Source organism: Neovison vison, chromosome 11 (assembly GCF_020171115.1).
Source record: "Neovison vison isolate M4711 chromosome 11, ASM_NN_V1, whole genome shotgun sequence".
Classification (NCBI taxonomy): domain Eukaryota; kingdom Metazoa; phylum Chordata; class Mammalia; order Carnivora; family Mustelidae; genus Neogale; species Neogale vison.
Window position 1 is genome coordinate 9,275,752 of NC_058101.1, and position 14,066 is coordinate 9,289,817.

The 14,066-nt window shown below is 32.6% G+C and overlaps 1 protein-coding gene across 5 annotated transcripts in view; it reads left to right on the forward strand.

Moving 5' to 3' along the window:
• ANKRD17 (ankyrin repeat domain 17) overlaps positions 1-14,066 on the forward strand; it is a 163,610-nt gene that overhangs the window by 41,317 nt on the left and 108,227 nt on the right. The window lies entirely within an intron of this gene.

Below are 14,066 nucleotides of genomic sequence, written 5' to 3' on the forward strand. Positions count from 1 at the left end.
TATATTAGTTTATAATCCCTGTAAAGAAGACTAATGTTTTAGCAGAGTATGAAAGCTCCAGACAGTTTGCAAAAATATAGCGTAGCTAGAAATGTGTGAATTAATCTGTTACTCTCATGGGAGAGTGCGGGCAGGATTGTACCGATGCCACTAGTCCCATGTTAATCCATCATAGTGCAGTGGTTAATGCATTGCTGTGGTGTGTGAATTAGGAAAGGTCTGCATCATGTATTATCTGCATATAAATGCAAAAACATTGGCACTTTCCTGGTTCTGAGTTGTTCGGGGTCCTTGTTCCGGCACTTGACTAAAGAACTCATTCTAATAGGAAATGAATTGGTCACTACAGAGTTGGTGAGAGTCAAAGTTCTGCTTAACCGCTGGTGATACTTGGCGTATATAGCTTCCAGATTTTCAAAGACAAAGACCTTTCAGGAGGTGTTCATAAACGTTAAATGTCCCTCAGATAACTTTTGGTTTAATGAATGGTTAGATCAATATTGGTCACTAATAATTTGATCTTGGATAGAATCAGCTAGTTATATAAGGATATATGTTGTACATTGGATACTCACATGGTTTTACGGTGGCATTAGTAACTGAGCACATTAGTTACCATTTATTGAAATTTTTAGTTGTTATACAGAGGGACTATGCCGAGTACTCTGTAAGTATTGTTTTATTTAATCCTCTAAATGACTCTCTGAAGGGGTAGGTATCCATTTCCTAGAATGAATAAATGAGATTATTGGTATAAAGATTTAGCGCAGCACTTAGCACATAGTTAATACTTGATTGTGTTTTTTAAAGTGATGATAACCCTCATATACTATTTTATTTTAGCATCATCCCCCATTTGGCAAACGAAGAAAACTTTAGCCTCAGAGATGATTAGAGTAGCAGTTCTCAAATTTTTTGAACTCAGGACTCTTTTACACTTTTGTAAATAATTGGGGACTCATTAGGATCTTTGTTTATGAGTTATATTTATCAATAATTAATATTAGAAATTAAAATCTAAAACCATTAACATTTATTCATCAAAAATTAATATAAACCCATTACATGTTAACATATTTTTATAAAAAATAACTTCTGAGGGAAAAAAAACTGAGAAGAGTCGCACTTTTACAGCTGTTTAAGTCTGGTTTGATAGAAGATAATTAGATGCACATTTGCTTTTATAGTCAATCTATTGTAATTATTTTGGAGGACGTCTAAGAAAATCTGATCTTACATGAGGATATAAAAGGAATAATGTTTTAATAACCCTTTCAGATAATTATATGGATATTTTTTGATATCACTCCTAAAACTACACAAATGCTAGTTTCCTAAAGGTTAATTGCAGTGTGGAATTTTAAAAAAATACTATCAGGGAATTTTCTGAACTTTGTTAGATTAAAATCCACTGATTTGGTGCACATTTTGAATGGATTTGGTACTCATGCATGAGTTTGTAACATTATACGTGGGTGATCACTTGGAAAATGATTTCTAACATACTGACTTCCAAATATTGCTACCTTTCATTCCTGCAGTGTTAAAAAAAAAAAAGTATTTGCTAATACCATCACTTACGTTACAAAAGTCAAAAACTGGGATGCTGTCACATTCATAGTGTCGGGTAAATTTTCCAAAATTCTAATTTTTGCTTGAAGGCTTGAATTTATTACTGATGACAAAGAAAGTGAGTTATTTTCCTTGAAATGACAGGCTCACTTCATTCTTTTTGAGAAAATGTCTGCCAAATAAATATGAATAACTGTAGTCTGTCTCAAGTAAAAATGATATTCCGTGAAAAAAAGCTATTGGTTTAGCTCCCATTTACACAAGTGTTTGTCTTGAGATAACCACCATACCTACATAGCTATACTGCTATAGCATACCTATACCTATACCTATACCTATACATTTCTGCAACATACCTATAGCAGAAATGTTTTCCATTCTGTCACAAAGAATATTAAAATGTCATATATTCAAGGTTGGAAATTTAAAAATTAATACTTTTTACTGCTTTGTAATGGAAACTGGCTTTCTCTCCTGCCTTCCCCTCCCCCATTTTAAATTATGAGTACATACCAGAAAAGAATATGGTTGGTACTTGACCTTGATTCGTATTCAGGAACCAGCAGTTTTACTCACCATTATTTCTATATCAGTGCAAATGTCAACACAGTAAGGCAGGCAAATAACATCTTAGTATTATAAGAATAGTTTTGACCTCGTAGATGCTCTGGAAAAGTCAGGGATCCCCAGGGATACTGTGGACCACACTTGAGTAACAACTGTTTTACAGTATATTGCCCAGGTTCACAGTTGGTAAGGACATAAAACTGATTTAAGTCTGATTCAAATGTTTTCTTTTACCATTTTATCAAATTTCTTAACATCACATAGTCCCACCTTCTTTAATCTCTCTTAACACTCCTTCTAGGATTTCTCTACCCTTCAACTATAATAAAGCATGTTTAAGAAGTGGGAAGAACTTTGTGTGGAAATTTAATTAATTGCTTAAAATTTTAAGTCCTAGGTCAGTCATTCAGAATTTGTGAAAAAGGAGTTTGAGGACTCCTAAGTGAAATTGAGTGAAAGGAGAGGCTAGAAATAAATAGAAATGGTTTTACTTGTACAGTAATATTAAATAGTAACACTTTGGATTTTGATACAGTTATTAAAAACTGAAATGGTTTTGTAAATTCTCATCTTGTTATGATTCTTCTGAATAATTAGGAAAGCAGTTCATTAATTTATTTGATACTCATATTTTAGCAAATGAAACAAATATATGAAATAGTTGTCAAGTTTGAATTTTTTTTTTTAAGATTTATTTATTCAAGAGACTGAGAGAATGTAATAGCAGGGGGAGAGGCGGAGGGGAAGCAGACTGCCCTATCAGTGGGGAGCCCAGTGTTGGGGTTCTGTCTCCCAACCAGAAAGAACATGTCCTGAGCCAAAACACAAGATCCGATGCTCAACTAACTGAGCTACCCAGGCACCCCTTGAATATTTCTCATTTTAAAGGCTCTTGGCTGCTTTGCTCTGTCCTTTGACAGGTGCCAGCTGGTTTTCAGCCAGTCCAGAGAAGTTTTTTCTGTGGGACTAGTTCTGTTTTATATTGTCTATGAAATTGAAAAATAAGATTCAGATAATGTACATCTTGATTATCCAAAAGCTAAGCCATTTGTTTCAAATTCCTTTGCCCACTAGCAAAATTATATTATTCAAAATCTAATTTATACCTTTCTTTGTATTTATATCAACATGTGTATTTTGTATGCCCTACGTTTTGCCACAGTTTAATTTAAATTGGCATTGAAATCATGTGTTCCAATAGGAAATGAGGAATGTCAGTAACATCTCTACATCTCCTGTCTTTTCCACTTCTTGGATGCCAATAACTTTTCCCTACTTCCAGATTCTGAAGGATTGTTGAGATGAGGAACAGTGTACAGCCAGTGGTAAATGGCTTGTTGGTTTTCTCTGCTGTCTTAATTTTTCTTTAGTTTCTGACCTTTTATGATTTAGCCTCTTTGAATCTGGATGCCTGCTGTCCACTTTGATTTTTTTTTTTTTTCCTCCTACAGGTTGTCTAGATTCTGATCCTCTACTTGATGTTTGGATATTGTGGTCAAACTGAGTCTTTGATTTCACACAGATATTCTCATTTGTTGACTTTTCATTCCTCTAAGCTAGTGTTTATCCTTAGTTCTAACCTTGAATTTGTCCTGTTGCCACTTCCCCAGTCCTTGTCACATGTTCTGCATTTTTAATTTATGCCCTGTCATCATAACAAAGACCAGTCAGTATGTATTTGTGTAACTGTGTAAGCAAGTTTGAGAAGTAGAGTTTCTAAATTCTTACATTTCATAAGGAAATATTGGTTAGGTTTTTCCTAACCTAAGCATACTGGTGTTTAAGTGTTCACACACATATTGAAAAGTTTTCCTTCTTAATATTTTGTCACATTTCTATAATATTTGTTATCTTCTTAAAATATTTTTTCAGTTTCTATTTCCTATTGTTAGTTTTCTCTGTGAAATAAAGTAAATGGAAACAACAGTGGATAGAAAGTTGGTCTCCCATAAAACTGTATCCATTTAAAGAACCAAAGTATTAAGATTAAGCCCCACATATGTCTTTAAAAATATCTTGGCAGGTGAATCATCACATTGTAAAAATGAGTTATAAATATAAATCTTTTCTAAAGTGAGTGAGTGCTGAATTATGTTGACATTTATTTAAAAATAATATTTAGTGGGTTTTTTCATTGTCTTGAGTATATAGTGTTACCACCATACTATTTTCTGTGAGTAGTTTTATTCTTCTTGGTGTCTTTAGTGTCTTGTATATTGAGCACTTAAATACTTGTTTCTTATTTTAATTTGAAGTGTTCTTGTATAGGGAAGGAACCACCTATCTTTTAACATTTAGAAGTTCTTCGAACTCAACCTTGCTTAGGTGTATACTGTACATGGAATAAGGAAGAAGAAAAAGTCATTCGTACTACTCAAATCAACCCAGGTGATCAAAGGTTACAGTTTTAGGGTAAATTATCTTTGTTATTTGAAGTAAATATTTTTTTAATTCTTGATTTTCTTACTCTCTAAAGTTAAGTTGTACCATATAGATTCTCTGCAATCCCTTCTAAACATGTCTATAACTAGCCCTCTTAAAGTATTGGCTTTAATAACTTCCAAACAAAAAGTTTGAGGTGATGGTCAGATATATTTCAAAACCTTCATAACCTGTTTTACTGCTTTATTTCACATTAAAGAATAAAATGCAAACTCATTTTTACACTTGATCTGTTATATAACTTTTCTCTACCCACCCATCTTTATCTTTACCATATTTTTTTTTCTGAACTGCTTCCCTTTATATTGTATTCTAATATTCTGTTATTGCTCACATTGTCTATTGGCTACCCTCTTACTATCTATTCATTCTTCAACGTTCTACTCTTTTCTTAGGGTTTCCTCTCCCTAGTCTCTCTTTCAAGTTCATTATGTCCCACCATTTAATGTTCTTAGAAAGTTACATGAGACTGGGCAGCTGGGTGGCTCAGTGGGTTAAAGCCTCTGCCTTCGGCACAGGTCATGATCTCAGGGTTCCCACATTGGGCTCTCTGCTCAGCAGGGAGCCTGCTTCCTTCTCTTTCTCCGCCTGCTTCTCTGCCTAGTTTTGATCTGTGTCTCTCAAATAAATAAATAAAATCTTAAAAAAAAAGTCACATGAGACTGTACATGTAAAATATTATATGGTCTGTATTATGTCCTTGGTTAAATGGACATTCTCTAATATGGCTACCTTGGCTCTTGTTAAATTTTAAAAAAATTATTTATGCCTTTATGTAAAAGATATTTCATCCTCAAAAGAATTTGAAGTAGCTTTTAAGAGTAAATACTCCAAAAGTACAAATGGCAAAATTAGTAAATTAAGACCAGAGATAAAAGTAGTGTATAGAAATGTATAAACAGTATGCGGTTGCTAACTTAGATCAAATTAGCTGGCAACCAGAGCTAAATCGGAAATTTGATGAGTTTTGAGTTTGAATTATCCATAAATTCCACAGGCATACTAGATGATCTGGAAAAGTGATACATTTTGTGCACTTTAGGTCTCAGAAATAATTTCTGTTTGGGCCTTGTAATGGAGCTACTTTGTGTTATAGTAAATAATGTCTTCAGCATTACAAAAACAGACAAGCTTCATATTGTTTCTATAGAATGTAAGGCTAGGAGTTACGATAAAATGCAATTGAATTTAAAAAAAAAATGTACTCTTGAGTATTCAGTTTTCTGATGGTCTGGTTTGTTCCAAGGATAAAATTTAGAGCAGAGGTTGCAGATAGGTGGGTTCTTGGCCAAATCAGACTTTGAGATGTGTTTTGGATAGCTGATACAATGTTGGCCCATAAAATGACCGTTTATTTACAATTTCTTTCAGCACTGTAGTATTTTGTTTTTATTTTTCTTTTGGTTCACATACCTGATTGAGATATTCTCTCTTCTATTACTAATTTGCTAAGAATTTTTATCATTGTATCATCAGGTATTTTTATTAGTGTCAAGATGAGATGATCTTATTATTTTCCTTCTTTATTCTGTTATTATATGAATTATATAAATTAACTTACAGATTTTAAGCCAGTTTAGTATTCTTGGGATAAACTCCATTGTGATCTTCATATATGACCCTTTTTCGGATATGGTTGAGTTTGATTTACTTTTGTGTTGTTAAGGATTATCATTCTTCACAAAGTACAGTGTTCAAAAGTTGTTCAAAGTTTTTCAAATAAAACCTTTGACCATTTTTTGTATCAGAAAGATGTTAGCCTCATAAAGTGACTGGGAGTTTTATCTTCCTGTTCTGTTTTCTAAAAGCTTGTGTTTAAGTGAATTTTTGATTGAATTGTCCAGTGAAGTAATCTGCAATTAGTGTTTTGTTTGTGGGAACATTGTTAAAAAAATTCAGTTTCTTTGATACATATAGATAGAACTATTTAGCTTTTTTCTCTGTCAGTTTTGGTAATTTGTAAATCTTTTAAGGAACCTATTTCAGTCTAAGTTGTTGAATTAATTAAGAGTTGTTTGTAATAGTCTTGTACTCTTTAAAATGATGGTAGCAGCTATAATAATGTCCCTTCTTTCAATTCTGCTTCTGGTAATTTACATTTTCCTTTCTCTTGCATAGTTTAATATGAAATTTGTCTGTTTTATTTTTGGTAAACTAAGTTTTTCATTTCATGTCATCAGTTTTTCTATTCATTTTCTATTTCATTAATTTCTGCTCTTAGATTACCTTAGATTGCCCTTGTACTTTCTTTGTATTTAATTTGTTCTTCTTACTCTAGGCACTTTAAGTGGAAGCCTAGGTTAGTCTTTTTAATATTCATTCTTTTCTACTCTGAGTATTAAAAGCTATGTCTTTTATGCACTGCCTTATTTATATACATGCTACAAATTTCAAAGTGTTGTATTTTCATTATCATTTAGTTCTAAATGTATAATTTCCCTTGTGATTTCCTCTTTGTCTTAGTCTGCCTTTCTTACCTGGGGTTTCATGGGCAAATTAAGCTCTAATTCTTAAGACATCTCTCTTTCCTGTTCATGTAGAATAATACTGATTATATGTCATTCTTGGGAGAATTGAGAAAATAGTCACTCAAATCATTTTTGGTCATTTGTGATTCAGATGAGGAACTCTTCTTGAGAAAGGTTCTGTGAGTTATTAAAAATGGTACATTTCATTTGTAATATTTTGGGATGCTACAGGTTTCTAATTTAATCTTATGTGGTCAGAGAATATACTGAACTTTCAGTTTTTAAAAATGTATTGAAACTTGTTTCATTGTCCAAAATATGGTCCATTTGATGAATGTTCCATGTACACTTAAAAAGAGTGTATTTTCTGCAGTTGTTGGGTGAGTATTCCATAAATGTCTGTTAGATTATGTTAATAATGTTCAAGTCTCTCATATCCCTACTGATAATCTCTGTATTTGTTCTATCAATTACTGAGAAATGAGTTTTGAAATCTTCATCTATAATTGTGGAGTAGCTCATTTTTTGTTTTTGATCCATTAGTTTTTGCTTCATGTATTTTGGAGTTGTGTTATGAGGTATATAAACACTTAGATTTATTATATCTTCTTGCTAAATTGATCCTTTTATGTAAGTAAATGTCCCTCTTTATCTTTGTTAGTATTCCTGGTTTTGTCTGGACTCTGTTTTGTTTGATATTAATAATACCTTTACCAGTTTTGAAACAACTAATGTTTTCATAGTCTTTCTGCATCCTTTTAACCTCTTTGTCTTTGTCTTTGTATTTGAAGTATGTTTCTTGTAGACAGTATATAGTTAGCTCTTGCCTTTTTATCCAGACTGTCAATCTCTGCCTTTTAATTGGTGTATTTAGTTCATTTTTACTTAATCAATATTTTATGCTTGAAATTACCATCTTGCTAATTGTTTTGCTTGTCCTAGTTGTGTTGCTCCTTTTTTCCTTTGTTCATATCTTTTTTGATTATTTTTAGTATTTCATTTTATCACCTGTATTGCCTAGTTACCTCTTTTTATTATTTTTTGAATGATTGTTTTGGCTTTGTAATATACGTATTTTAACTATAGCTACCTTCACATAATAATTTACTACTTCTACTCCTTTTATGTCTCTTTTGGGATTACTGCCATATATTTTATTTCTATATACATTGTGAATCTCAGGAATAGATTATTATTACTTAAAAGTAATTTTTTAATAAGGAAAAGGAAGATACCTATTTTTATATCATTTCTGATGTTCATCATTGCTTTTCATGAATCCAGTTTCATTAAGTATCTACTTGAATAATTTCTATTCACATGGATGATTTCGCTTAAATTATTATTTTTTTAATAACGCAGGTCTGCTGGCAAGAGCTTCTCTCAGATTTTGTCTGCAAATGTCTCTTTCCCCTTATGTTTGAAGTATATTTTCATTGCATATAGTATTCCTGATTGAAAGATTTTTTTTTTTTTTTCTTCGTTCAGCACTTTAAAAGTGTCTTTCTTTTGTCTTCTGGCTTCCATTCTTTCTTTTTTTTTTTTAAATTTAATTTTTTAAAACTTTTTAAAGATTTTATTTATTTGAGAGCATGAATGAAAGAGAGCACTAGCTGGGGGGAGGGGTGGAGGTGGGGAGAGGCAGACTCCCCACTGAATATAGAGGCCCATGAGAGACTGGATCCCAAGACCCTGAGATCATGATCTGAGCCACCCAGGTGCCCCTGGCTTCCATTTCTGGTGAGAAGTCAGCAGTTGTCTTTCTTCCTTTTTCAGTTGTCTTTCTTCCTTTTTTTTTTTTTTTAAGACTTATAGGAGAGAGAGTAAGGGAGAGCATGAGCAGAGGGAGAAGCAGACTCCCTATTGAACAGGGAGCCTGGCATAGGTCTCCATCCCAGGACCCTCGGACGGAAGGCAGATGCTTAACCGACTGAGCCACCTAGGTGCTGCTTCTTTCTTCCTTTTTACATAATGATTTTTACCCTGTCTGGCTGTTCTAAATTTTTTTTCTTTATTATTGATTTTCAATAATTTTATTGTGACATGGCGTGGTGCAGTTTTCTTTACATTTATCCTGCTTGAAGCTTGTTTGCTTATTAGATTTGTGAGTTAATACTTTCGTGTCTAAATTTTGAGAATTTCTAGGCATTATGACTTCAGATATCTTTTTTACCTTTCTTTTTTCCTGGGATTCCAGTTACACACTATATGGTATTCTCCTAAATGTTATGTTGCCTCTGTACTTTTTTTCAGCCTTTTTTTCTCTTCATGCTTGAGTTTGAATAATTTTTGTTGCTCTATATTAGGTTTACTGTTCCTTTTTTCTGCATTGTCATCTATTGAAATTTAATAACAAACACTATTTTTCAGCTATAGAAATTCTGTTTGATCATTTATTTTTATAGATTTCATTTCTCTCTTCATGTTCACATTTTTCTTTGAATTGTTGAGCACACATAAAAGAGTTTAGAAGTCCTTGTCTGCTAATTCCATGCCTGTCATTTAAAGGTCTTTTTCTGTTTACCTGTTTATTTCCTAGTTATGGGACACAATATTTTGCTTCTTCATGGTCTGAGTAATTTTTATTTGATGGTTGACATTTTGACACTACATTGTTGAATGTCTGAATATTAGTGCCCTTTAAAGAATATGGAATTTATTTTGGATTAGCAGTTAGGTTACTTGTGAATCAACTTTATTCTTTTTATTCCCCTCTTCTTTTTTAACTTTTTTTAAAATTTTAATATATCTATTTTATTAAAAAATTTTTTCTTTTAATTCTAGTACAGTGTACACTTTAAACTCCATAACCTATTTCATCCATTGTCACACCTACTTTCCCTTGGGTGGTAACCATCAGTTTGTTCTCTATAGTTTTAAGAGTCTGTTTCTTGGTTTGTCTCTTTCTTTTTTTCTTTGCTTGTTTGTTTCTTAAATTCCACATATGAGTGAAATCATGTGGTATTTGTCTTTCTTTCAATTTAATTCTTTTGAGGTTTCGAAGCATTGTTACGGCATCTTTCTAGTAGCCTGTACTATAAAGTTAGAGTAGTTCTACTGTTATGTGTGGCCTTTCTGGATTCTCTGCCAAATACCCCAGGCTTTCAGTAGAAATCCCTGTCTGGCTGGTTGGATATGGATATATCACAATCCTGTGGGAATGCCTGCAGTTCCCTTGAGGTTATTTTCTCAATTCTTCCCTCCAGTTTTCTCACACATACTAGATTTCTTAGCTTTTCCAGTCTCTGATCTTTGTCTCCTGAGCTAAGTAGCACTTCATCAGTTCTGTGCTTTGTTTTCCTCAAGTAGTGCTGGGTGTTGGCAAAAAGATGGGAAAGTAGTAGAGTTCACTTCTTGGTTTTTTGCTTTTTGTTTTTTTTTGATCATTCCTTTGTTATGCCTGTTGTTCATTATTTGAAAAGATATGGGAAGGCCTCACTAGGTGCCAGTTACCTTCTTAGGACTGTAAACTGTAGAGTCACTGTATTTAAATTGCTGGGTTGTGGAGAGAATTATATTAAATAGACAGAGTAAGCTGTGGTAAATTTGCAGTAAAATATCTTTCATGACTAACAGAGTGCCATATCCTATAGTCTTTGTAGCCCTCATCGATTTAGTAGTAAAGTCATTTACTCAAATGTAAGCAATATGTACTCAGTGGATGCAGTGTCACTGCAGAACCATCGCAGATGCTCCTGCCACAGATGACTGCCAGTGTACCATGTTCGTATAGCAGCATCTAAGATGCTTAGGTTTCATATTTCATAGTACATTTTAAGAAGGCCTATCCCTATTTAGTTAAAATTCTGAAAGTTGCTCTCAACTATGTTGAGAAAAGTGACATTTTGAGGTAATTTAAAATAAACTGTTTCAGGTTATAACTAATGGCAAACATTGTATTGTCAGTTCTTTGGTAATGGGATGGAATTCTTCATTAATTACAATAAAATCTCATAGGAAACTTAGAATTTGTAGAATGGTTCAAAGAAAGTTGAATGATGTTATATTCTGGTATATTTCCTTTCAGCCCATTCTTTGTGTCAGATATGGGTATACACACATTTTTAACAAATTAGGATCATATTTAAAAGAAAATATTGTATGTCTTGATTTTTTTCCCCCTCACACATTATTTATATTTTCCTCTCTTTTAAATATATACTGAAAGTATCACTCTAAAAAATATTTCAAATTTATTTTTGTGTTTTTCTTTTTCTATTATACATAATACTACAGTGAGGATTCTGTTTTCTTTTGGATTTCAGAAAACTCTGATAGATTTCTAGATTAAGGGATATTGATTTTTGAAACCTCTGTTAATTACTTTAGTACATACTCATTGTAAAGATTTTGAAGCATAAAAGAAATATAAATATTTTAATATTTGTATTTTAGTCTGTGCTTACATCTGAATTATTTTTTCTGGGCTTGAAAATTTTATGTTCTTTTAACGTATATATATGTCTTGAGCTTTTTCCTATTTTATTAATTTTTTTTTTAAATAATCCTTTTGGTGATTACCTAATATTCTAGTTTGAGAATATAACTTGCTGTGTGTTTATGTTGATGGACATCTAGGTTATCTCCAGTTTTTTGATTAGAAAAAAGTTTTTAAGATACCCTTTGGCCATTTTGCTAATGGAAGTGTGACTTATTTTTTTTAGGTAATTTTTATGTATTGATGTGAATCTTCATTGAATGTGAGAAAAAAATTTTTTTTCTGAATTTGTTAATTTATATTTTTTGTTAAAGGTATTTTTTGAAAAAACTTTGGCATATTTTATATACTTTCTCTTGTGATTAATTTCTCTTAGAAAAATCTTTTTCCTCCTGGAGATTAGATAATATTCACCTAAATATTTTTTTATCAACTCTTGTCTAGAATTTATTTTGAACTGTAATACATGATCTGATAAGAATCTTAACTCTTTTCCCCTCAGGCTATTTAAGCAGATGATTAGTGAGATCATATCTTTTTTTTTTTTAAGATTTTATTTATTAATTTGACAGAGAGGGAGAAATCACAAGTAGGCAGAGAGGCAGGCAGACGGGGAGGGGAAAGCAGGCTCCCTGCTGAGCAGAGAGACTGATGCAGGGCTCAATCCCAGGACCCTGAGATCATGATCTGAGCCTAAAGCAGAAGCTTAACCCACTGAACCACCCAGGCGCCCCGAGATCATACCTTTTGTATTCCAGGATATCTATTCTTTACAGAATGATATATATATTTTTCCTTAACTAATACTGACAAAATTTTGTGACTAATCCTTGAGTAAAAACAGAGCTTGACATGCAACAAACCTGTAGTTCAACCTGAACATTAGTCCCCAAAAGGTATAGTTGTGCTCCTAATACAGTTATCCCTTGATGGAAAGAAGAGAATGATCATGGTGGTTGAGATGGGGACATCTGAAATGTAGAGACTGACGCCTGATGGTAAGAGTACAGGAATCTCGTTTCTTTATCTGTGCTTAGCATAGTGTTGAGTGCAGGTGTTTTGAAGTGTTTGTTTAATACCTGAGAGAAAGCATGAGAAGGAAAGGTTCTTATGGCTTCTTTGTGACTTATAAAATGTTTAGCTATTTTTTAATATAAACAAAGCTAATCCCAGGCAGAATGCTCAAATGCCTTTCAATTAAGAAAAGTTATTTTTATCTTCATATAATAAAACTTTCTTGATGTCGCTATTAATTCTTATCTTTTAAGCAGGAGTTTAAACTTGCTCTAGCATTAGTGTCACCTCAGGTGCTTAAGAAGTTTTTATGCCCAAGCCAAACCCCAGAATGATTAAGTTACAATATCTGAGGATATGACGCAGACGCTAGTACTTTTGTATGTTTGTTTTTTGGTTTATTCTAGTGTACAGCTGAAGTTGAGAACCACTGCTTTAAGACTATGGATAAAGAGAATTTAAGGCAGTGTGTTCCTAAACTCTCCAAGTGTTTTAGTCAATTTGGGCTGCTCAAACAAAGGAACAAAGACTGGGAGCCTTATTAAACAACAGAAATTTTAATCTCATAATTCTGGAGGCTGGACTTCTGAGATCTCAGGGTTGGCAGCATGGTGTTGGGATCTGGTAAAGACCTTCCAGGTTGCAGACTGCTGACTTGTACCCTCATGTGGTAGAGAGCAGAGAGGAAGCAAGCAGTCTTATGACTGTTAAAAGGGCACAGATCTCATTCATGAGGGCTCTATCCTCATGACATCTAATTTTAATTACTTCCCAAGGACTCTACCTCCTAATGCCATTATTGGGGGATAGGATTTCAAGGTATGAAGTTTTAAGGGAATACAGATAGTTTAGCCTATAACACCAAAGAAGTAAAATTGCTTCTTTGTTAAATGCTTGATGAAAATAGACGTTTGAATTGGCTTGTGCTTTCTAAAAATTCTCAGATAGGAAGATTCCATAGTCTGTCATGGTAGACTTTTTCAGTATTTTATTTTATAATCCACATTGTTTTATTACATAATCGATGCAAATAGAGACAAAAGCTTTTCAGTGTTTCTTTTTTTTTGGATTTTCAGATTTATGATGGATTGAAAATATATGTAAATTTCAGTTAGCATGAGAATATTTTTGGTGTTTAATGTTTTTGTAGCTTCAAAAAGAATATACACTAAACCAATATAAATTTTCATTGCAATAGTACTCCTCTAAATGTAAGAGATACACTTCATAGATACAGTCTGTTGTCAGAAAATGTTTTAAGGAGATGAAAAATATAGGAGGCATAGAAATATATTTCCAGGTCTCCAAATAAAGGGCTTGTTAAAATTAAATATCTTCAGTGATATAATAGTCATTCAGGAAATATTTGTTGACTGCCTCTTAGGTGTTATGCACTGTTGTTCTTGGCTTAGACTACAGCAGTGAAAAAGATGAAGTTCCTATGTTCATAGAATTTCCATTGTTATTAGAAGGACTACCAGTGTACTATTTGACTAGAAAATAATACAGTTTATAGTCATTACAATTTATAGTCATTAATACTATTAAAAAATGAAGCCGTAATT